Genomic DNA, 23761 nt, shown 5'->3' with positions numbered 1-23761 from the left:
TCAGAACCCCAATGGGGTCACGAAGCCTCAATTGTGAGGTCGCAGCAACTTAAGAGAATGCCGACAATGCCAGACATCCTTTAGTTTGTGCTCTCAAATGATACGTTTATACTGTGAGCTTATTTCAGTTTTCCCAGTTAAGTTTTCATAGCCTTAGCACTACATTTCAACTCTCACTTTGACAGGAGCCTACAGTAGCACAAGAAGAGTTTATTACCTGCCCTTGCTGTTTTTCTTTGAACAATATCTGCCAAGTAGGCACTGAAGTTAGGCTTGCAAAATGGAAGCAACATCATAATGTCCAAGAAAGAGGTCTAACAAAACTTGGAAAAACAAAACTTTAGATTTCATTATATCCATCGGGCTTGAAAGTTCACCTTAGATTTACTAGTATCCTGTGGAGACCTTTTAAAATGCAGTAAAATGTCTACCCCAGGTTAAAAAAAAAAATCTAGCACTTTAGAACAAAGGTTTTGTAAGTTGTGGTTTATATAATGCATGTAGGATTTGAAAAGCACATTTTTCCTTGTCTTGAAGATAAGACGTATTAAGATGGCATGCCTCCTTGAAGGCAATAACATTTTTCTCCCCCTGTCTTGAAATAACACTCCACTGTTCCAGCTCCTGGATACACATGAATAGTGGCAGGAGAAAACGCTGCTGAATGTGCAAACTACTGGAAGTGAGATACTGTGGATGGGTGACACAGTGCTGGGGAGTGGCTGTGGCTCATTCATAGAGGTTCAGTCCCTGGAATGTCCAGGTAGAACTGGGAAAGACCCCTGCTGTCAATCAGACAAGGCTGACCAAGATGGACCAACATCTCAAAATACTGGAACCTACTGGGATTTCCCTTGGGTAATTTGCTCTCTGGTACTAACATGATCCAATATGCTTCAAAAAGCTAACAAGAAGGCTACAGAGCTCTGTATATTCCAGGGCACCCATGGTGCATGCTTAGCATCCTAGGCTGCAATCTTATCCACGCTTACCTGGGAGTAAGCCCTATTAACGATCATAGGGCTTACATCTGAGAATGCATGCATTTGATCAAAAGTTTGATAACAATAAAAAGGCAGTTAAATAAGTAAGCCAATGCATAGTGAGATACAAATGGTGTCTTGAACAACTTTGAGTGCAATCCAAAGGCACCTATAGGCCGACCCAAGTCCCTAGCGCAAGCCCAGGAGCATCACAAACATGCCATAAGGTGCATTTGTGCCTCCTCAGGAGGAAGCCGGGCTGGCGCTCATAGAAGCGCCAGCCTGCGGAGGCCGATGCAAGCTTCCGCAATGGCTTCCTGCTCACAGACCAGCTGGGCCGACACAACGAAGAAAAGTAGGCAGGAGGGAGGCAGGAGGGAGGAGTTCCTGGGCAGGGGGAGGATGGGTGGCGTGCGGCCCTGGGGGCAGGTGGGCTTGGAGCGGGAGGCGGGGATGGGATCCAGCAATTATGCCATCCCAACCCCCGTTCATGGGGAGAATGGAGCGGCTCCAATTCGCTCCACTCTCCTTGGACTTGTGCCACCTCAAGAAATGGCACAAGTCCAAGACCAATAGGCACCAGCAGCCCTTACCTAGCGGTAAGGGGAAATGTTTCCCCTTGTCTCTGGCTGAGCCACTTGCGGCCACAATCCTGCGCTCTTGGCTTGCCTGTTCTAGCTCAGGATAGGATTGCGCCCTAAGTCAACTTCCTGTGTGTTTTATACACATCACCTCCCAAAATGGATGTATTATTTTTGTTACTCTGTTAGAATGAACCAGTAGAATCAAGTGAGTCACCAAGTTAGGAAAGACATACTCTGCCAAGTAGTTTCATTATCTTGTCACAGAAATATGGCCACCTAATATAATACTTTAGAACATGATATCAGTGATGATGAGGTGTTGGTCTTGAAGATAAGACTTGGGATAACCTCTTTCACACACACCAGGAAACCTTTCAAAATTATCAGCTTCAACCTGTGCTGTCTTACCGCCCAATCCTGAAGTGCCTGGTGCACAGGGCTGCCATGGTACCAAAATGGCTGCCACAGCATCCAGAACATACCGGGCAGCCAGTGGCAGTTCCTCGGGGGAAAGAGACATTTGTCCCCTTCTCCTGGGTAAGGAAAAGGAGACATTTGTCCGCTTCCCCTGGGTAAGGAAAGTAGCCGCACAATGGGGCTACTCAACTCTGTGGCGGCTACTTAGCTTGTGCAGAGTAAAGATGCCTCACGTTGGGCCCCAAAGCCCAACATGGGTCTCTGGAACCTTTGGAGCAGAGCTCTGCCAGTCCCACCCCCTCCGACTCCGCTCCCTCCCCTGTCACGCCTTCTCCCCACCTTCTTTGACCTCCCCCGCCCCAGAATGCCTCCTCCTATTCCTCCACTCAGCTCTCCACCACCCAGTGCTTTGCACGAAGCACCTGGTGGTAGTCTGCCAGCCTCCGATCAGCACTGGCCCCGCACAGGCTCATGCTGGACCAACTGTGGCACTGGGCCGGCGCTGATGTTCACAGGCATGCCTTATGCCATGTTTGTGACAGTGCGCACTGCGGGTGAGCCACTACCCATTCATCTGGATTGGGCCTTTAATGTCATTCCTCTTCTCTCATTCCTGTTTCTGCTCCTCTGCCCCCGCCCAGTGCGGGTTACTACCAATCACAGAGTCCAACCAAGAGAGAAACAGCTAAAAATACACGGGAAGGTGGGTGAGTACATACAGGCAAAAGGTTCAGATTAGCCCCAATAGCACTGGCTAATGCTAGGCTTTAATCCCCCTGACTTAACTTTTATTTTTGATAGAAATGTTTTACCATTGGGTCACATCTTATACAGGTGTTACGTTCGAAAGTCAACATGTATGGCAAACATCACATATAGTCAAAATTATTATGGTCGATACAGTATCTATAGCCATGCGGGACCTGGGTCCAACTGAGGAGAAAGCAAATTCATGTCCCATCACACACTCACTCTGGGGCATCTGCTCATTTGAGTAGAATGGCAGGCACAATTACCCGCACTATTTACATTGTTGGCTTTTTCTTCTTTTGCTTTACTGAGGGGATGCCGTTGAATTTGGGTGAGTTATATGTGCCTACGATGCAACTCCACTGTCCTTTCATTTTGATGCAACTTTCTCATCGTGATTTAAAACACTCAAACGTATGTTATTCTCTTCATAGGTTACTTTCGAGTGATGTTTGTGTGACCATTCCATTCCACGTTGGGGAGAAAGAAGAGTAACAAGATTTGACTTGCAAAATGATCAGATAAGGTAACCATCAGTGGTTGGAAGAAGAACAAGACAACTGTGAAGGAGAAGGAAGTTGCAGGGCTCTCAGTCATGTCCTAGGGTTGTATAGTTGCATCAGAGAAGTGGGACAGACTGTATATTACCTACACAAGAGGTGACCATAGCTCAGTGGTGCACCATATGCTTTGAATGTGTATGGTGCATTCAGTTTCAGTCCCAGTTTCGGTCTCAAAAGAATCTCCATAGTAGAGCTAGTAAAGGCTTCTTATCCAGAGATCTTTGATACTTGCAGCTGGTCTGCATAGAAGATCCTGAACTAGATGGTCAGCTTCACATATGTTGCACATACCCCTCAATCTACTGTCAACTCCCTGAGTAGGTCACCTTCAACATCTATATTTCAGAAACCAATTATTTTCATGCCCCTGCCCCAGCTAACAGGTTACACTTTTTCCCTTCAATATATGAGAAACAAATGTTTCAGTGCCATTTGTTGTGGCAGCATGATCCTCAAAACATTTACGCTTTCAGTGGGGAGGGGCTGTAACTATGCAATCATGTAATTAATTAATGACGTTTCACTCTTCAAAGTATGTGCCCCGCTAAACCTGAAAATCCATTGAGGATCTTACTATCTTATACCCAAGCTGAGGAAATATTCCAAGGTGTAGTTAAAGCAATTAAACTTAAAACACAAAGCAGAAGGTAGAACAAATACATACCCAGGGGGAAAGTTTCTGTTTTTTTCCCAAAAAATTTTTTTGTTAAAAAATGGTTGCTATCAATTACTAGTGTAGGTCACCTTCAACACTTGTTTTACAAAAAGTTCTTATTTTTATGCATAGTCCTCACTGACAGAAGGGTTCATTTTTTTCCTTACGGATAAGAAACAAATGGTACTGAAAGTCTCACATGTCCCATAGCTCATTCATTATGTTGAGAGAGCCGGAGTATTAGAGAGGAAAAGAACCACTCTGCAGGCTGTTAGGACTGAAAAATACTATCAGAGTTTGACTCATCCTCCCCTTGTTCTATAGCCATGAGGGCGACATGGATCCTTGAGCAGACCTCTAGGATCAGCATGTCTTTGATTGATTAAACCAATTCCTAGGGAAAGAAGCCGTAATGAGAAATACCAACCCGCTCTTGCCAATGGATTAAGCAGCAGGTTCGCCATTTTTGCACAGCAATTAACGTGTTCAAAATAACTGTGCAGTCTTGGAGCACAAACCACTCAGAAGGGTCTCTGCATACGTTCAGTTGAAATGAATGGAAGCTGCACAAGGGCACAGTAGTTCTGAAGGGAAAATGTCTGGCTGGAACAGATATCATGGCAAAGGCTTAAACAAAACAGAGAAGCAATTGTTCTTTCTGTTTGTCATCTTGAACCCTTCCCTGCCTCCATAGTCAATGGACTCGCAAAGAATTCAAGATGTGTTTCACAAAGTAATTTGTTAAACAAAAATGGCATGATCCATGCAAAGGTTCTGTTTTTCTCTCTTTGTTCTGAAGCTCACAAACAAACCACTTTTGAAAGGATGCAGATGACTTTTTCTCCTACAAGAAGGAATGACTTTTGGCCGTCATCTGATGGAGAGACAATGATGGAATTTATTCTTGTGAATATACTAGACCAGCAATTTTCACCCTTTGTCATCTCAGGGCACACTGACAGGTACTAAAATTGTCACGGCACACCATCAGTTTTTTGACAATTGACAAGGCACACCATGCTGCTGGTGGGGGGCTTGCATCCTCTCCAATGCCCCTAATAATAAATGCCCCAATGCTCCCAACTCTCACGGCACACCTGTTTGGAAATCGCGGTATTAGACATATTCAAAGTATATGCCTGCAGGCAAGTAACAAGCTCAGTTTGATTTTTTTTTTTTTTAGCAGTTACAGAGCACATGACATCAAACCCATTCACAGGCATGGATTCCTGTGTTTGCCGATGGAACACATTCAGGATCCATCACGCCATGATCTGTAACATTTATTAACCAATTGTAGAAGAGGGGATTGCATCTCCTGCCCATTCACAGTTTCAGTCATTCCTCTGAGTGGATTCTGGTCCGATTTGCACATACATTACTTGATGGCTCATAGGCTGATCACATCAGTTCACATGAGTGAAGAATCCATTCTGGACCTAGTATTACAGATCTCAAAAAAAAACCAAAACCTGCTATGTGGTGGATTTCATTCACATATTCAGCTGTAAGCCATCAAGAAATTGGTTCACTTATGCATGTACATTATTAGATTACTTTTCTCTACACTTGTTGACTATACGCCTAATTATTGGAGTTCAGTGTATGAGTGGATTCAATTGAATAAACATTGTATCAGTTATAACACTGGAATTCTGCCTGGTGCGTTGTACCTGCAACAGTCCATCTACTTACACAAGTTTATTAATAGGATTCTCCCATGTTCCGTTTATGATGTTCCCTATATGTCTGCAGCACATTCAACTGGGCAATGTCGGTAGCCAGCAGGGATGGGATGCGTTGGATGAGATTATCTGACCATTGAAAATTCTTTCATGCTAATGTGCCTCTAGGATGCTTTTTAAATGCCTTTTTAAACCTATCTTGTCACTTGAGTTTCCTCTCTTACTTATTAAAGTTACTGATAGTTTTTAAAAAGCAACATAACTACAGACAATGCAAAAAGGGGTGCCATTTTTGCCTGTGATGGAGGCTGTACCACGTATTAAGCCATCATTGCTCATGTAGGAATAACAGACTAGCTATGAAAAATGACAGAAAGTCATCTACACTCACTTTTCATGCCATAGTCCAGAATGATTACTCCTTTCGACTGCATTTTTCAAATAAATAATCTGATAATGTAATCAGTTACTTTAACATCCTCACTTTCTCAGCAGGTGAGTAACTTACTGGTTATAAAATGCCTGTTTGATCAAGGAGGGGGCACTGACCACATCCAATGAAGCTTCCGCATCAAGTTTAATTATAACTGCTTTAAAATATTAACTCAATGATCAGAATAAAACTCCCAAGACTCTACCTGATATAAATCAGTGCCAAGGAATGCATCAGAATCCACTTGCTTCAACTGGTGTGGAACCTGCTGTCAGTTCAGTGGGGCCTGAACACAAATCTAGTGTCATGTCTCAAGGAACTGAATGGATGTTGCACCGCTGTTCTAGTAATAAATAAAAGTTTCAATACTTGGTGGATTTGCCTTGGTGTTGTAAGGTAAATTAGAAATCTGAACATGAAGCATTGCTGGGCATCTGTCTCAGATACCACTCAATGTTTGGAAATCCCACCATTTCCCTGTGATCAGGTGATCAGGACCCACACGGCCAAACTGCCTGAAAGGTGAGAGTTCTGTGATTGGAATGCCTCTTTTGCTTGTTGAAAAATGGAAAGGGGGTGATTTGAATCAAGGTTACAATGTGGATTAATCTAACTATAACCCCCCACATAGGAACTCCAGTCTAAATGACTCCCCTTCCCCAAAACTGTTACTAGTCACACTGGAAAAAATTATGAACACAAACTATGTCCATAGATTTTCATCTAAGTGGCCAACAGCAGTGTCAGGGGAGGGCAATTTGAATTGAGGAATCAGAGCAGGGAAAAAGATTAATCCCTTCCCCAGGACCATCACGCTGGTTCAAATCAGCTCCCCCCCCCCCCAGCAGTAGTGTAATAAGAGTTGGATGAGATTTGTCCACCCTGGGTATCAAATGCGTCACTGAGTGGCTGGTAGACCTGGCCTCCCTGGGGATCCTGAGGTGGATTCCAGGAATACCCATTACTTTGAGCAGTCTCTTGAAATCTTGGGTAGAGCTGGCCTCCACCTCGAGATCCCCTATTGGAGGTTAGGTCTACTGGCTGCTTGAATCAAAGGGTAGACCTGACCTCTACCAGGGGATCCCAAGGCAGAGGCCAGGCCTACCTGTGACTTCAAATAACCCACCCCAGATGTTCAGTACACTAGGTATGCCACTGTCCCACAGCTGCTTTTTGATGAACAAGGCACCAGGAGTTTTCCCATTTTTCCTTTTTAAAATCAAAACACAAGGTGTTTTTGATTATCTTTGTTTTATTTTATCTTGCAGTACCTATAGTGTTAGTTGCATTTCACTGGCTTTGTTTTAAATTCCCCAAGTGTCAAATGTTGGGTCACGTTCTTAAAAATTACTGTCATTACCATCAGAGCTGCATTAAAGATCCAGGTGGAATATCTTAAAACCAATAGATCAATTCTGGGGGCTACAGAACTTGTGATTAGCGTTGACCAATTATGGTTTCTAGCAACTGAACAATAGCAGTCCTAGAAATGTTTCACCGACTTCAAATACCAAAAGGAAGAAGCCTGATTATTGCTTAGCACCTGCCTTGCAATTTCACCTTACTAATTATCTTGCTATGCAAATGCCTAAATAGCTTTGAAAGGAAGGGAGAAAAGGAGAGGACCTACACAAATGTCAATAAGCAATAAATGAAAATGTCACCATCATAACCTGAGGCCTTGTTTCCGACACTTCTTTGTCAACCCCTTTTGGCTATAGTTCGCCTCTCCCCCATCCCTTCCCCTCAAATGCTAATTAGGGAGCAATGGCACCCACGCGCAATACAACCTTTGCTCATAGGGATCTGTAGTACAGCTGGAAACATGTATAGTAAAACACAGGTATGTCACACTGTTGGACTTAACGTTCTAGCATTTGTAGTATGACAACATAAATTTGTGCCTGTGCGGCTGACTTATCGCAGCAGGCAACATAAATTGGAGGTTTATTTTAAGCCTGGCAGGCTGTCAGATGTAGTACATCCTCCAAATGTCATAAAAGAAAATAGGGAGACACTTGTGTCCTTGCAACACCACTACTCACCCCAAGAATGAATGCCCGATTGCCCTTTACCCCCAGTAATTATTGCTGAAGGAGCTTCTCTGTCTTGACTATCTTTTGCATAGACTTCTGAAGCAGGGTGTACTAGTAAATTCACTGAACAGTTTCCTTGATTAATCTTAGGAATATATAAAAGAATATTTAAACCATTAATGGGACTGGTTGTGCTTTTGCATTCAAACACACTCAGCATTATGTCCTGTCCAGATCAACATCTCTCCATCCAGGAGGGAGAGATTTGACTTCAAGAGACTGGGAGAAGGGGGTTGAAACCAATTCTCGTGTACACGTGTACATGAACAGAAAATGTAAAAAGCCACCACAACAGCTCCTGAAAAGACAGAAGTGTGTTTTAACAGAGATAAATACTAGAAAATAATTTGGAACGAACACTAATAGAAATTCTTAGTAGAGTGGAATAACAGCTCAGTCCTACCCAGGGCTCATGCTGATGTGTCTTGCAATCCATCAGCCTGTCCCAGCAGGACAGTGCAAAAGTCTCGCCATCGTTCTGCAGGCCATGACTGCCAGGGAAAACTGCTGAAGGCAATGCATGGGCAACAGCAGCCTGCTGAACCTCCTGTGTCCAAAGCTGCCACCAGTACGTCAGAGGGGAATGGAATGGGGAGGAATAAGGATGGCTCGAGATGAGGAGCCAGCTGAGCTGGTTCAGGGGCCAGAGGGGGAGGATCTTGGTGGCAGCAGTGCATGCTAAGATCCTAGTCGCCCCTTTCCCAGCCCAACATGTCCTCTGATTCTCCTTGAACTTATGCCAGTGGAATAGCTGGTGTGGGTCCAAGGAGACCCATTGGAGGCAAGGTGACCTTCAGGGAGGTAAATAAAAAAGACTTCTACTTCTCTCTCACTGGCTATCTAGACACCATCACCTCCCCCCCCACCGCCATAGCAAGCAGCACATGCTCTGTCAGTGGCGCTGCATGCTATGGTTGGTGGTGGATAAGACAGGGCAATATATAATAGAAAAGGTAAGTAGGAACAGCTGGAGAGTACAACACAGTGTGGAGCCTGCATTTGGCTCAGTTGGTCATAAATTGTGCAAACTTGCAATATTAAAATATTCACAGCCATTATTTTCCATCTTCTACATTAGAAAACATTCCATAGCAACACAGGAAGTTGCCTTATACAGATAATTGGTCCACCTAGCTTATCATTGTCTATTATTGATTCATTTGTTTTGTGAATTAGTGCCATCTGTGTACATGTACACAGAGTGAAAAACAGTTCCCTGTCCCAAGGGGCTTACATATTAACACAAGGCAGGCTGAAAGCAGGTCTCTGGGATTTTGGATGCATTTATTTTTTCCATACGTAAGGACGTTAAGGATTGAATGTGGGGACTTCTGCATGCTAAGCACATGCTCTATTGCTGATCTATGTCCCCATCAGCAAAGCGTGTAGCATTGAGATTGTCAGTGGTGTTGAGTGCAGCTGAGTCACATCTTTTCTATAAGAGCTATGGGAGGCCCCACGCTATGGCATTTCCAAGTTCAGGGGTGCCCAAACCCCGGCCCTGGGGCCACATGCGGCCCTCGAAGGCTCTCAATGCGGCCCTCAGGGAGCCCCCAGTCTCCAATGAGCCTCTGGCCCTCCAGAGATATGTTGTAGCCCGCACTGGCCCGACGCAACTGCTCTCAGCATGAAGGCAACTGTTTGACCTCTTTGCCTGAGCTCTGGGATGAGGGCTTCCTCCACTGCTTGCTGTTTCATGTCTGTGATGTAGTAGCAGCAGCAAAGGAAAGGCCAGCCTTGCTTTGTGCAAGGCCTTTTATAGGCCTTGAGCTATTGTAAGACCTTCATTCGTTCATGTAAGTTCATCTTTAATATATTCATTTATGTAAACTTATGTAAATTTATTCAAATTTTAAATGTAAATTAATTCTTTCTTTCCCAGGCCCCCGAAGCAGTGTCAGAGAGATGATGTAGCCCTCCTGCCAAAAACTTTGGACACCCCTGGTCTAGTTGTATGGAAGAAAGGCAGGGTATCAGTATATCATAATACACTCCCTGCTTTTCTAATGGTGAGAGGCCCTAGGAACTATGCTTTCCTTGGATCCGTTTATTGATGGAGGATAGTTTTGTACACCTTATTGTACAAGTAGAACCCAAGACAGCAAACACAACTATATTTAGGATAGGCCCTTTGTGCTTTGTAGCAAAACTGCCAGCTATACCACAGATGCAATGCTATTGTTGAAAGCTACTTAACATTACAGTGCAGTTTATTTTAAGGTGTGCCGAACATTCTAAGTTGCATATGGAACTTAACAAATGTAACAAATACAGAGTTTCCATCCAACTATAAGTTAGGCTTTAGGAAAACACAACATAGTGCTAAATGTTTTCCTAGTTGAATTATCCACATACTGAGGCATCCATGTCTTGCTGAGCCATCAAGATACAAAAGAAAATCTGTGATGAGCTAACTCCATTCTGTTACTATGATTCCCTAAGAGAACTTTGGTTATAAAAAGCTGGGTCACAGGCTCACAGTTGCTGTTTCTCCATCATTCACTAACTGCCCAGTGACTGCTGGTGCTGCATCAAGCACTTCACTCCCATTGCTACCCAAGAACCTTTGTGCCAGCCAGCACCAAGGACAAGAATCAGACCAGGCTTGTCTTCCAGCCCTAACCCCTTCTTTTCCACACCCTTCTCTCAAGAGCCATCTACAAACTGCAACTGCTGAGCCACCTCTCAATTACCCCTTCTCCCAGGAAAGCAATCTCAGATCGATTTCGAGAACCTTTATTGACATTAAAACAAATATTAGCCAGAACACAGATACAGTCGGTTCGACAAGGTTCAGTTCACAACATAAAATTCAAGTTGATGGAACACATGAGGATAGTTTCCTTATAACGGCTAACAAATAGTCAGCAACCAAATCAGTAGCAATCTCAGATCTCTTTGTTTCCTTCCCTGGAACCAGCTAAGGCTACTCCCCAGACTTCCTGGATTTGCTTTTCAAGGCCTTTTCTGCCTTCTTAACTAGGAGATCACTGTGTCTTGGCCACCTAGCCACGCGATCCTTAAACAATATAAGCTTCATCCCAGCAGATAAGGGTAGATAACCCTGAAATCTGAAAACTCTGACCATTGGCCCACAAACCCCCCTGGGTTCAGCCTGTGCTGGCTACCTGTGTGTCCACATAATGAACATGAAAAGGGAGAAATTGTAGATGGAAGTGCAGCAACCATAGCTTGCATTCCTGAATGAATGATGCCCCTATGGAATTCTCAGGTATCAGAAACCTTTAATGGCATCACAGACAACAAATAACAATACAAACAATAAAAACAGCTGAAAAAAATAACCAGCAATTGAACATCTTTTGATTCATACAGTTACCCAAAACACACATAAATTCCCAATATACAGTTTCTCAACAATCATAGCTCTTACATATTATAAAAATCATGCAAATGTCTGTGCCCTCTAAAAATCAAACAATGGTATTTAGCAGTCATGCAAGTTTGTTCTTGTTCTCTTCCTTCTAACAAAAAATGCACCATGCCCTGCCCCTCCCACCCTGGTGGGTAATTTTATCTGATCCAAATATTGTTGTTGCAGATCATTATATAGTCAGCAAGTAAACATCATATGTGCAAGAGTCTCAACAGTATGATGATCGCAAGGACACGATCTTCCACTTCTCTCCATCCCCGAAAATCTAAAATTATTTCTCATGTAAGTATATAACACAGGGGTGCCCAAGCCCTGGCCCTGAGGCCACTTGTGGCCCTCGAGGCCTCTCAATGCGGCCCTCAGGGAGCCCCCAGTCTCCAATGAGCCTCTGGCCCTCTGGAGATTTGTTGGAGCCCACACTGGCCCGACACAACTGCTCTCAGCATGAGGGCAACTGTTTGACCTCTCGCGTGAGCTGTGGGATGAGGGCTCCCTCCACTGTTTGCTGTTTCATGTCTGTGAGGCAGCAGTGGCAGCAAAGGAAAGGCCAGCCTTGCTTTGTGCAGGGCCTTTTATAGGCCTTGAGCTATTGCAAGACCTTCCTTCGTTCATATAAGTTCATCTTTAATATATTCATTTATGTAAACTTATGTAAATTTATTCTAATTTTAAATGTAAATTAATTCTTTTTTTTCCCTGACCCCCGACACAGTGCCAGAGAGATGATGTGGCCCTCCTGCCAAAAATTTTGGACACCCCGCCATAGAACATTAGATGGAAAAAGATTAAATCTAGCTATAGTGAAGGCTCAGAGTTCCTGGTGAATCATCAAACAGAATTCTCTATAGTCTCATCATTCCTTGTTTTTTTGGAGGGGGGGCTGGTTTTTTGTGTTGCTGCTTTACTGCTATAAAATGCTAAAGTGCTCTAAATGGTTCAAGGATCTGCAGACATGTCAGTCAGCAATCATGCTGAAGCAGGTCTCAATCTGATCAGAAGTACCCACTTATGAGGCCCAGTGAAGCAGATGCTTCAAGCAACAGGCAGGGTGAGGTGGCAATTTGGCACAGGTTGCTTGGCTCACCTTGCCCACTCAGTACCTCCTCCTGTATGCCACTGTCCAGCCACTGCTGTGGCTAGAGAAAAAGAATGGAGAGGGGTGGGATGGGATGACTTGCCTCTCTCTCCAGCATTGCTGTCCAAAATCACAACTATAGCGCTGCAGGAGGAGGCAAGGGCCATTATAATACTATCCCTAATGGTTTTCTTGGAAGGAGAACCAACAGCCAGCGGAGCACCACTTCCTTACCTCCTCTGTCACTCAGTGCTTCTCCAAAACAGGCCAGGTGCAGAGAAACTTGGGAATGGAAGAGGAGTCTCCCTACCTGAACAGTTTTGAAGAAGTGCTGGGTGACAGAGGAGAAAAGTCAGTGGCAATGCTGGGAGGGGGTTGGGATCCCACATGGGCACACATGGAAAAGGGGGGACAACAGAATTTGGTGCTCCTCAGGTACCTTTGTGGTCCAACCAGTTCTGGACATCACAATGTATAGCTCACTGAGGTCCAGCATAGAAGAAAGGAGCATTATATTGTAATATATGACATTTGTTACGTTAACTTTGATGTGAGATCATTTCCTGACCATGAAGTGCAAGCTCAGGGAAAGCAGGGTGGAACAGACGCCAAACAAATATGCATGGATCCTTGTAATTTCCAAAAAGAAGTTTTAGGAATCACAAGTTAATGCTACCAGTAAAAATCCAATTTCAAAGATTTGTGGAGCCTTATTCCGGCTGAATTAATTTACTTTGTATGAGGTTTCATTCTTCGCAATGCCCTTGTGAGCGTTAGCTTGAAGCAATGGCGGAGTGAGAATGTGTTTACAGTGCTTTTACAGCTAAGAAGCAGCTTTGCCACTCTTGGCGACCTCCAAAGTGAGCAAAATTGCAAGCTATAAAGACAGACTTTAATTCAGCACCCAGGATGCCATTAGTGTACCATATGCATGATCAATGAGCAGAGCGGTAATACGAAAACACTGAATATTCATGGAAATGGAGCTCAACTAACCCTACTTTCCAAAGCACAATGCCATTTTCACTGTGATAATAATGAGACTCAGTTCAATGAAAGAAAAGACATTCTGTGTGGCTTGCATTGTCCCCACCCTCCCTGCCAATACATCAAGACGTGAATGTAAAAGGAAGTTCATTCAGAAACACAATTCCTTCTGCAGAGGAACCTTATACCAGTACAGACATGATTATGCATATAGAAAGCACAGCTCAGGTTGCTGTAGGGTTCAGCAGTGACAGCCTGACCAGGTATACCATGAAGCTTCAGTTATTGTTATCGTCATCATCATCATCATCACCATCATCTACGCACCACTTGTGATATGATTGGGAGCTGTGGGAATGAGTTGAACAGCCAGGTCAGAGGGAAGGTATCACCATCCTTGTTTGTTAAACCCCTCACATGATCCTTTAAATAAAGCCACCAGAAGATTCTATAATCCTGCTTTAATTGCATATAAGGACAGTTCTTTCTAAAGGTCATAGGAGAGGGACTCCTACAAAAACCTGCGCCCTTTCATCCCCACTATGGATTCTTTTATAATCCCACTACACCTTATGCTGAAAACCTTTCCCTTCGTAACTTGGTAAGGCAAAGGTATTGGTATCATCACACAGCCAAATATTAAATTGAACCAATAAAAACATAATTTATAGATTTAATAAGCAGATTGCTTTATTTGCTTAGATGAGTACTCTAAGTACTCTAATACCTAAGATGTATTAAGATACCCAAGGCATACTCTAAGATGAATACTTCTGAGTACTGAATACCAGGTTTCAATTAATGACCCAATCTTAGCCATGTGGTTTGCCATTGCGGCATCCTCTTGGCCTGTTTGCAGAGCACTGCTGTTTGTACAAGACTAGGAAGGCTGTGCACCACTGACAGTGGCCCACAGACTGGCCACCACCATGGTTTTCTGGTGCTGGGAGCAGATTGGGGCAGTGACTGGGCTGAGTCAAGGCTGATTGGCCCAGTTGGGGGCATATCTTGGCAGCACTGGCAGCTGTTGAATCCTATATCCCCATCCTGGGCCTGACAGGCTCCTTTGGGCAAAAGAGCTGTCATACATCTGAGTAAGCCCATAGGGGAGCAGGCAGTGGCCATCAAAATCTCCCCCACTGCCTATATCTACACTTCCTGCATAAAAAAGATGACAGATGGAGCCTCGGTATCCAAGGAGGGGATCTGTACTCAGACCTCTCACTGCTACCAAAAGTTGTGGATAATCACATTCATGATTTTCAGCCCCTTTCTCCCTCCTTTCTGAAGGGACCTTTCTGAAGCCCCTGGGGCCAAAAAATGTCACTTCTGGTTTCCCAAGAGGGAAACTAGAAGTGACCCTTGGAGGGCTTCCCCAGATCTCAGAATGCCTAATATGGCAAAAGGATTACTTCTGGTTTCCCAAGAGAAACTGGAAGTGACATTTTTTCACTTCTCTGGGCTTCAGAAAACCCTCTGGAGGGGAGGCTCAGAAAAGAACTGAGTCTGGCTCAATACAGGACTGGGGAACCCACACTGAGCCAGTTCTTCGGATGAAAAATTCGTGAATAAACAGGCTCCACCTGTGATTTCTTATGCATTTGCAGGGGCTAAATCCAAAAAGCACAATAAACCATATATAAAGTAAATTTATATTTGAAATTCCAGCTCATATTCATGTTGCATGTGTAGTTTTCCTTTTATTTTTCTCTTGATAATATTGTAGTACAAGTTACTGTAGTTGTAATTATGACTAATATCTAAATATTGCCTGCTGCTCTATTGAAACTGTTGCCTTCTGCCTTTTTTTAGAGAAAAAAAAAATGTATAATTTGAATAATGTGATTGCAGGAAAAATCTGGTTCTGCAGCTGTTTATGCCTCTAGATATATTTACCTTACTTCTCTGTTTAAATCTGTAAAATGCAGGTGCTGTTTGATTACCTTGAACATTTAACATAATTCACATTGACTTGCAAATATGTAGATTAAAATCCACATACCAACAAAAATCCCATTTGCTTGCTATTCCATCAGAAACTTTTTTTAAAAATACACTTGATTTTGTATGTAAGGATGAAGGGAACAAGCACTTGCTGTCCCTTCCTGGCATACTTAATGCTACAAAACCTTAAAGAAATCAGGTGTTCCATTTGCAATGCTATTTATTGTTGATCACTAGTAATTCTGCTGACTATAATAAACCCCTCCTAGCCATCCTGAATTGGAAGTGGACAGATCCACACACTTATGGGTAATATCAAAGCTACCAAATACCCACTTCCTGAGCTCATCCTCTCCCCACCTGTAATGATTTAATAGATTCACTGCCTGCTTTCTCACCATGAATATCAGTTGCTGGTGAGCGTCAAATTGAAACTTAATTGTTGGAACTGCGGTTCACAGCTGGGATGTCAAGCACAACTCCATTGCTTTAGCAATTAGCTTGTATTCCCCACAGCTCCAGTTATCTGAACTGAAGACCATATGGACGTCGGACTTCTCATAAGAGTGTGGCCGTGTTGCACGGTACTACAGGGTTTCCAAGTTGGCTGCTGTTTGATATCCAAGGGTAGTAGATGTTCTGCAATGACAGCAATAAATAAATAAATAAATAAATAAATAAGATCCACTTTCTACATTGTGGGAAGTAAACTCTTTTGAAGTATTTCTTTCAAAGCTTCTTAGGGCAGGATGGCATGCTGCTGCTAGACAGCGTTCAGATCAGCATGCATTCTCACTAACCCCGAGCTTCTCATGTACATAAGACATTACGTATGCCTCCTTTTTACAGTGATGAGCCTCATTACCCACTGATGCTTTATGCAGAGTGGACAGAGAAAACCTCAGCCACACTACATAACCCTGGGCTACAAATTTCATGCGCACTTCTACAACTAATCCAGAGCTACATCAGAATAAAAGAGCAACTTTAATATAATTGCTAGAAGAAGAATGGCTAATCCTGCTCAGAACTCCTGCCATTCACCCGAGAAGTCTTGTAAACCGAAATGTACAGGAATGGAATCTACTTACAGTGCAATGCTATACATCAGAGCTTTTCAAACTGGGGCGTCACGACAGCCCTGGCCACTTTCCCCTTAAGGGGCAGGGGCAGGCAGCAACACGATCCCCAGGATCGCGTCGCGAAGGAGGCTGCAGGGCCTGGAATGCACTCCCCAGTCCCTGCAGCAGCCTGTCGGGGGTGCGGGGAGCCCTGTGCGACTTTCTGCAGGGCTTCCCAGGTCTTGAAAAGTGAAAGCACAGTGATCGTGCTCCACTTCCGGTTTTTCACTTTTTAAGCTGCAGGGAGTCCTGCAGACACTCACCCAACAGACAGGAGAGAGTTTGAAAACCGCTGTTGTACAAGTTGACTCTGAACATGTCCATCTATGTTCAAGTGCGGCGTATCCCTAGGAAAGCGTGTATAGGATTGCAACCTCTCAGCCAAGTCCAATCATCGGACTGCGCTGCTGGAACTCAAGTTGCGGCAGTGCAGCCCAACTTAAAAGTGTCACAAAAGGCAATGCTGTATAGTGTACAACTGGGCTGTGGCTGGTAATGGCTAGTGGTGCCGACTGCGCAGCAGCTGCCTCCCTAATGCCTCCAGTGCTGGCGAGTCAATGGAGTTGGGGGAGGGGCATTGTTTGTGGGGGAGAACAGGTGGTCATGCCGCATGCTGGATCTTACCTTGTCTTTTGGAAACCTGCCTGCTTCTTTTCCTTCCTCTGACATATGCCACAAAATAGGTGCCATATATCAGAGGAGACCCATAGGCAGTCTGGAGGCTTAAAAGAAAATAAGTAAAAATATTTTTATTTAGTAAGTATAAATATTTTCACTTACCTCCTGTTTGCCACCACCCTCCCACATGCAATGCCCAACACTATGAGCTACCTAAGCTGGTTTCAGAAGCCCCAAATGAATGAATTTTGCCAACTTCTCAGACAGAGACTCTTGAAGAAAAAGCCCTTGATGATTGATTCTGGAACCTGCATGATCTGGAAAAGGCCCCTCACACACTATTAATAAAGAGCTGCCACCACTTAACTATTTTTCAGTTTAAATCAGTAGAACATCCAAGAAATTATAAACCAGAAGAGCAACTGTGCAATCAGCCTATCTTGTATTGTCCTGATGAAACTATTTCTTCTCCCATTCAACATTTTTAACACCTATTTCATTACCCATCGCTCCAATGGCTTAACTGCAAGCTCAATCCTATCCCTCATCATCTTCCACCATGCAGTCACACCAATGGAACATGCACTGCATGAAATGGTGTGTGTGTGTGTGTGGGGGGGGTGATTAGATGGCCTGCAAGAAGTAAATAAAAATCTCCAGTAGGCCACCTGGTCACCAATGGATCTCCTCAGACCTACACAAGTCATTTCGCTGGAATAAGTCTGAGGTGCGGAAGGGAGTGACTCTGAGTTGGGAAATGGGTGTAGGACCTGGTGTGCATGCTTGCCATCAAGATCCTCAACCTTCTCCGCTTGAATCATCCCCCCTAGTTTGGCCTAGTTCCTGCCCCAGTCCTCACCCAAATTGGCCCCTTACCTTACCTACCCCAGCATGGTGTCCAGCAGCCACTGACATGTGGTCCCAGACTCTGGCACAGTAAGGAAGAATAAAGTGAGAACTATGAAGATACAGTAGTTAAATCTCATACTCAGTTGTCCTGCCCCTTCCTGATGGTTTGGCCACCTGCACTATAAAGCAAAGATGTCTTCATAGTTACAGTGAGCCAAAGTCACATGAGCCATAGACACAGTGTTTACTCCTATCCCATCACTGTCTCACTATTTGAGAGGAGACAGTCCATTGAAAAGTGATCTCTTTTCTGGACATTGGCTCAGCCTTGCTTTCACTGCAGTTTCAAACGAGGGCTGGAACAATGCTTGGAAGATTACAGAAAATTGCTAAGCCACAGCTACAAAGCCTGGGTTTTGTGCACAAGTACACAAAGTCCTCAAGCACGAGTTCATTTACATGTTGAAATAGCTTAAAGGGATTGCAGCTGCTATAGCTCAGATCTCTCAAAAATGGAACTTGTAAGACTTTCAATCCACAGTATGCAGCTAAGCTCATTTACCCACAAAGTCGGGAGAGGAGAATAGAGTCTAAAATCTTGTTAAATTGTAAGGTAAGCACCACTGCTGGGTCTCCAGGGCCCAGTTATGGGAATCAAAAGCAAAAGAAAGAAAAGGTCCACACAATCTGACAGTCTTCCAATGACAACACTTCAGTAAGATGGCTTCAGTAAGAACACCAGCGCTCTGAGCGCGTGCTCTAGAGATTCTTGATTTGAATGGAGAATAGGAGAAAATTAAAAATGAGTCCCATTTGCTTATCACGATCTTTTCTTTAACAGTACAGTGTATGACATCTCCCTTTACCTCAAGATTGAAGTTTCTGTCTTCGATAATGAAAGCGAGGAGCCTAATAGGATTTAAAGCCTACGACTTTAATATGTATTAATGCTGGGAACACGAGCTAATGCAGTATGATTTAGCTCCAACCAAGGAATGGGAAAAAATGATTCTGAAAGAAGGCAAGAGCCCACATTTCACACTCAGGGAAGCCGTTGTACAAATTTGACATCTGTAACACCTGTTGCTAATGGAAACTGAGAAAGGTCAAGACCATAACTTTTATCAACCTGTAAATCTGTTGAATCAAAGTTGGCCTTATCTTACTTTCATGAAATGATGTGACTGGACTCATTCGCCTGACAGGACCGTGTTGAACGTAAGACACCTCATGATTTCTTTTCCAGCACATATATATGCCTCATAAATCCCTTGCCTGTGTTTGCTTTCTAGAAGATGATCTTTAAAAAGAAACAGCAAAACTGACTTTTGTGCTGTCCACAGTGGATCTATGAAGTCACTTATTCTGAGTTGGTCCATCTAGACCGGGGTGCCCAAACCCCGGCCCTGGGGCCACATGTGGCCCTTGAGGCCTCTCAATGCGACCCTCAGGGAACCCCCAGTCTCCAATGAGCCTCTGGCCCTCCGGAGATTTGTTGGAGCCAGCACTGGCCCAACGCAACTGCTCTCAGCGTGAGGGCGACTGTTTGACCTCTCACATGAGCTGTGGGATGAAGGCTCCCTCCACTGCTTGTTGTTTCACGTCTGTGATGCAGTAGTGGCAGCAAAGGAAAGGCCAGCCTTGCTTTGTGCAAGGCCTTTTATAGGCTTTGAGCTATTGCAAGACCTTCATTCATTCATATAAGTTCCATCTTTAATATATTCATTTATGTAAACTTATCTAAATGTATTCAAATTTTAAATGTAAATTAATTCTTTTCTTCCCTGGCCCCTGACACAGAGAGATGAAGTGGCCCTCCTGCCAAAAACTTTGGACACCCCTGGTCTAGACCAATCTACGTTGACTATCCAGCATCTCTGGCAGAGACTGTTTCCCTGCTCTGCCACCCAGGACTCTGAAGATATCAGGGATGAAACCTGGGACTTTTTGCATGTTAAGCAGGTGCTTAGCCACAGAACAAAACATAATCCTATTGCTAAAACAACAGGACTGATGTAAACCCAATCCAGTCATACATTGGATTGGGGTTCCAGTAGAACGAGGATAGGGATGCACATCTGAATGTACGTTTCATTGAAAGTGGTGTGCATCCCCCTCCATGTTCTGCCATACCAAGTCATGCATAACAATTCACAGCTAAAGATGGATTTGTACATGGGACTTATCAGGTAGCGCAGGTTGGCCTGTGCCACATTACAATTGTAATGTAACAAGGCAGGAAGCATCTAGGGCAACAGGTGTGCTCTAGCCACCCCTTCCTTATGAGAGAAATGAAGGAGTGTCCATGTTTTCTCTTAGTGTCACCATTTAGCTAAGTACCACCTGGTGCTGTCCTACCTGGGGATGGAGAACTCTCCTTGTATTCAGCACTTGCCTCTGCAAGCATTGAGCATGCAAATATTTTAGGGCATGGCCAAGGCCATGCATCAGTGTAAGGGTCTGGCTACCCAGCATGCTCCCACTCACTGGCATCACTAAAGGGTGCAGACTGCACCAGGTACTATGTTCCAGTACGCAGCTGACACCACAGCTCCAGAGACTCAAGGTCAGGCAGATACTCCTGGTAAATAACGAGGCACACGGCAGTGCTCCACCAGATGACCTTTACTTGTACAATATTTACAGTTCAAAGGCTGCTCAGCAAGCAAAACAGCACTTTTCTCAACTCTCTGATCACCAACTCCACCAACGTAGCTTCCCGCAGACACTCCACATAACATCTCCCACACAGCAGCCTGCACAAGCTGCAATATATATTGGCACTGACCAATGAGAAGCAGGCTACGATCTGGTGATCGCATGACTCATTGTCTGGTGACATGGTATTGCAGGGTATTGCATCACCCCTGCTGTGCCCTGTTGCATCAGCCAATCCCATGATGCATCAGTGCTACACTGCATGTATGCAGGCCAAGACATCAGGGCCTAGCCTTGCTCTATCCAGCCTGTAAATTGACTATAGGCCTGGGGCATATATCATAACAGAGGTGATGCCACCACTGGCCAAAAATTTTTAATTCTTGGCATTTTCAAATAATACCATCGTGTTATATATCATCCGATGCACAGTTTCATGCAGAAGTCAACGAAACAAACCATGTAGAAATATCTCTATTCTATCAAAATAGAATAGAAAACTGGCAGGGCGATGGTGCATCACCACACCAACTGCCCAGGGCATAGCCCAGTTCACTGCATGGGAAGAGGTTCATCATGGGGATGACACACTGGCCTCTTGCATTGGGTGATGCAAACCTGAGGGACACCACTGCTCCTGCTTCTCATCTCCCTGTGTTAATGAAGTTTTCCTCAGAAGTTATGTGATCCTTGATTGCATTAAAAAGCCTTTCCTTTTTTTTTTTTTTTTTTAAAGGTGATGAACAAATAATAGAGCAGGACAAACCATGACTGCAAACAGGTACAAAAGCATGTAAAAGAACTGAAGGCAGAAATCTGGGGAACATTTTTGTGCCCCCCCCCCAAAAGCAACTTTCACTGCAAAAATTTCATTAAAATGTGACACAGCGTGATCTGTAATGGGACTGTAGGTCTTGCCTATTCTAAAATGCATATGTTTTAAATAATCTCTCACTGGGGTGTAGCAAAAGCATCACTTCACTTGTGCACATTAGGCAGCTGCTGTGTGCCTGACTTCATTCGCAGCAAAAAATAAAAGGGGAACCTGAAACCAGGGAACCTTTGCTTAATCAGAGGGGCTTGTGAAACTGGAGAATAAATATATTCCTAATAGTTGATCTGGCAAGACTGGTAAAGCTCACTCATTTTGAAGGAAGCAACCTTTGGAGAAATGTCCAAGGACTGACAGCAAATTAAAGCAAAAGGTGTCTTTGACAGGGGAAAAAAGTGATGGGGAAATCATAAAACTTTAGGCTGCAATCCTATTCACATTTCCCAAGGAGGAAGTCCCATTGAATTTAATGGGGCTTGCGGCTGAGCACACATGCCTTGAGTTATCCTGGAGGAAAATACACCTGGAGAAAATGTGTGATTTGCCAAGAGTTTGGAATCATCTATAATTCACGATAATGTATAAATCATGTATAATTTCCATTACATGAAAGGGCTTAGTACACATATTCAAAAGGGGGTGTGAGCGCAGAATTTGGCATTTAGAGAACCTTATCATCAGGCCGCAGTCTCCATAAGAACTCTTCCTAAGAGGGATAAAGGGCAAGGGATCCAGTATTGATTAATTTTTCAATTAAACCATTGTTTGCCGAATAAGATGTTGAGAAATGATGTCATTTGATGTACAAATGAAAAACATTGACTTGGAATGACTTTGTCATGCATATCTTGCTCTGGTCTCATCTTTCGAGCCTTTTTTTAATCAGCAGCACATGAACTTGTCCAAGAACATAAGCATGTGGCATGCATTTATTAACAATGGGAGCCATTATTTATTTCTCATATAGGAAAACCTACACAATCCTGAAAATACTCTAGTCAAATACAAATATATGACTTTCCATCTACTTACGTTCTACTTAGAGCACCCATTTCCAAGTCAGAGCTTTTGTTTGAAAAAGCAGTTCATAATTCTTCTTCCACTTTGTTTTGATTACATGTGCTTTATGTTCATCAACAGAATTCCTGGAATTTAGAACCAGCAAGGATTTTCTTTTTACTTCCTTTTTGCTTTGAAGTAATATTATATGATATTTGTAGAAGTGTTTGAAAATGGGGCTATTTATTTTACTCAGAAGTTAGGGAAGTTTACTTCCGGTTAGGGAGGCATGGAGGGCTGACGGCTGCTGGAAGCTCTGCTTATCAGCAGATACGTCTGTGGATTTAATTTAAACACCCCTGGATTGAAAGGGGTCTTGGCGTGAGATTAACCATAATTAACTCCAGAACGTTCCTGTTTTGTCTTCCTGGAGCGAAGGCTCTGGGTGTAAAACAGTTTCAGAGCGAAGGAGTTGGAGACTATCGAGCTCAGCCACGGACGTAAATGTAAGCCTGACCCCCCTTCCTACAGCTTTATTTTTCTGGGGCACGTAGAGGAGAACAGAGTTGGGAAAGAGCAAGAAATATTTGGACTTGAAAGATAAAGAAGGACCAACATTAACAAGATAAGAAGTATTAAAGGACTAAGAATTAAATGCCCAGTCAGGTGGATTTTCAAGCTGGGATCGAGACTGTCGACAAGAGAAGAGTTTTTATAAAACCCTTTTGGAGTTTATTACTTTGGAGTTGTTTTTTTTCTTATAAAACTCTACTGTGTGTGGGACAGAAGAAAGACAGTCTCGTTTTTTGTTGTGTTGAAAAAGTTTTTTTCTCCTCTCCCTGAGCATATCAGTTGTGTTTACCATCTCTTCTGGGAAGTGAGAAGTTTGTTATGGTTACAATACTTTGTTTAAGTTACCAACATTAATAATAGAATTAAACTAAAAGGCTGCTTGTTGAGCTTTTTGTATAAAGGAGTATACAGATATCTGGTGGCAAATTAAGATAACTACTTGTGAAGTGTTACAGATTGGAACACCTGTGGAAATTTAAGATCATTACCTGAGGATTGTGAAAGACTGAGATTTTTAAAGGGAAAATGTCCACCAGGAGACG

This window comes from Tiliqua scincoides, chromosome 1 (assembly GCF_035046505.1).
Source record: "Tiliqua scincoides isolate rTilSci1 chromosome 1, rTilSci1.hap2, whole genome shotgun sequence".
NCBI classification, from domain to species: domain Eukaryota; kingdom Metazoa; phylum Chordata; class Lepidosauria; order Squamata; family Scincidae; genus Tiliqua; species Tiliqua scincoides.
Note: the sequence above shows the minus strand (reverse complement) of the source record.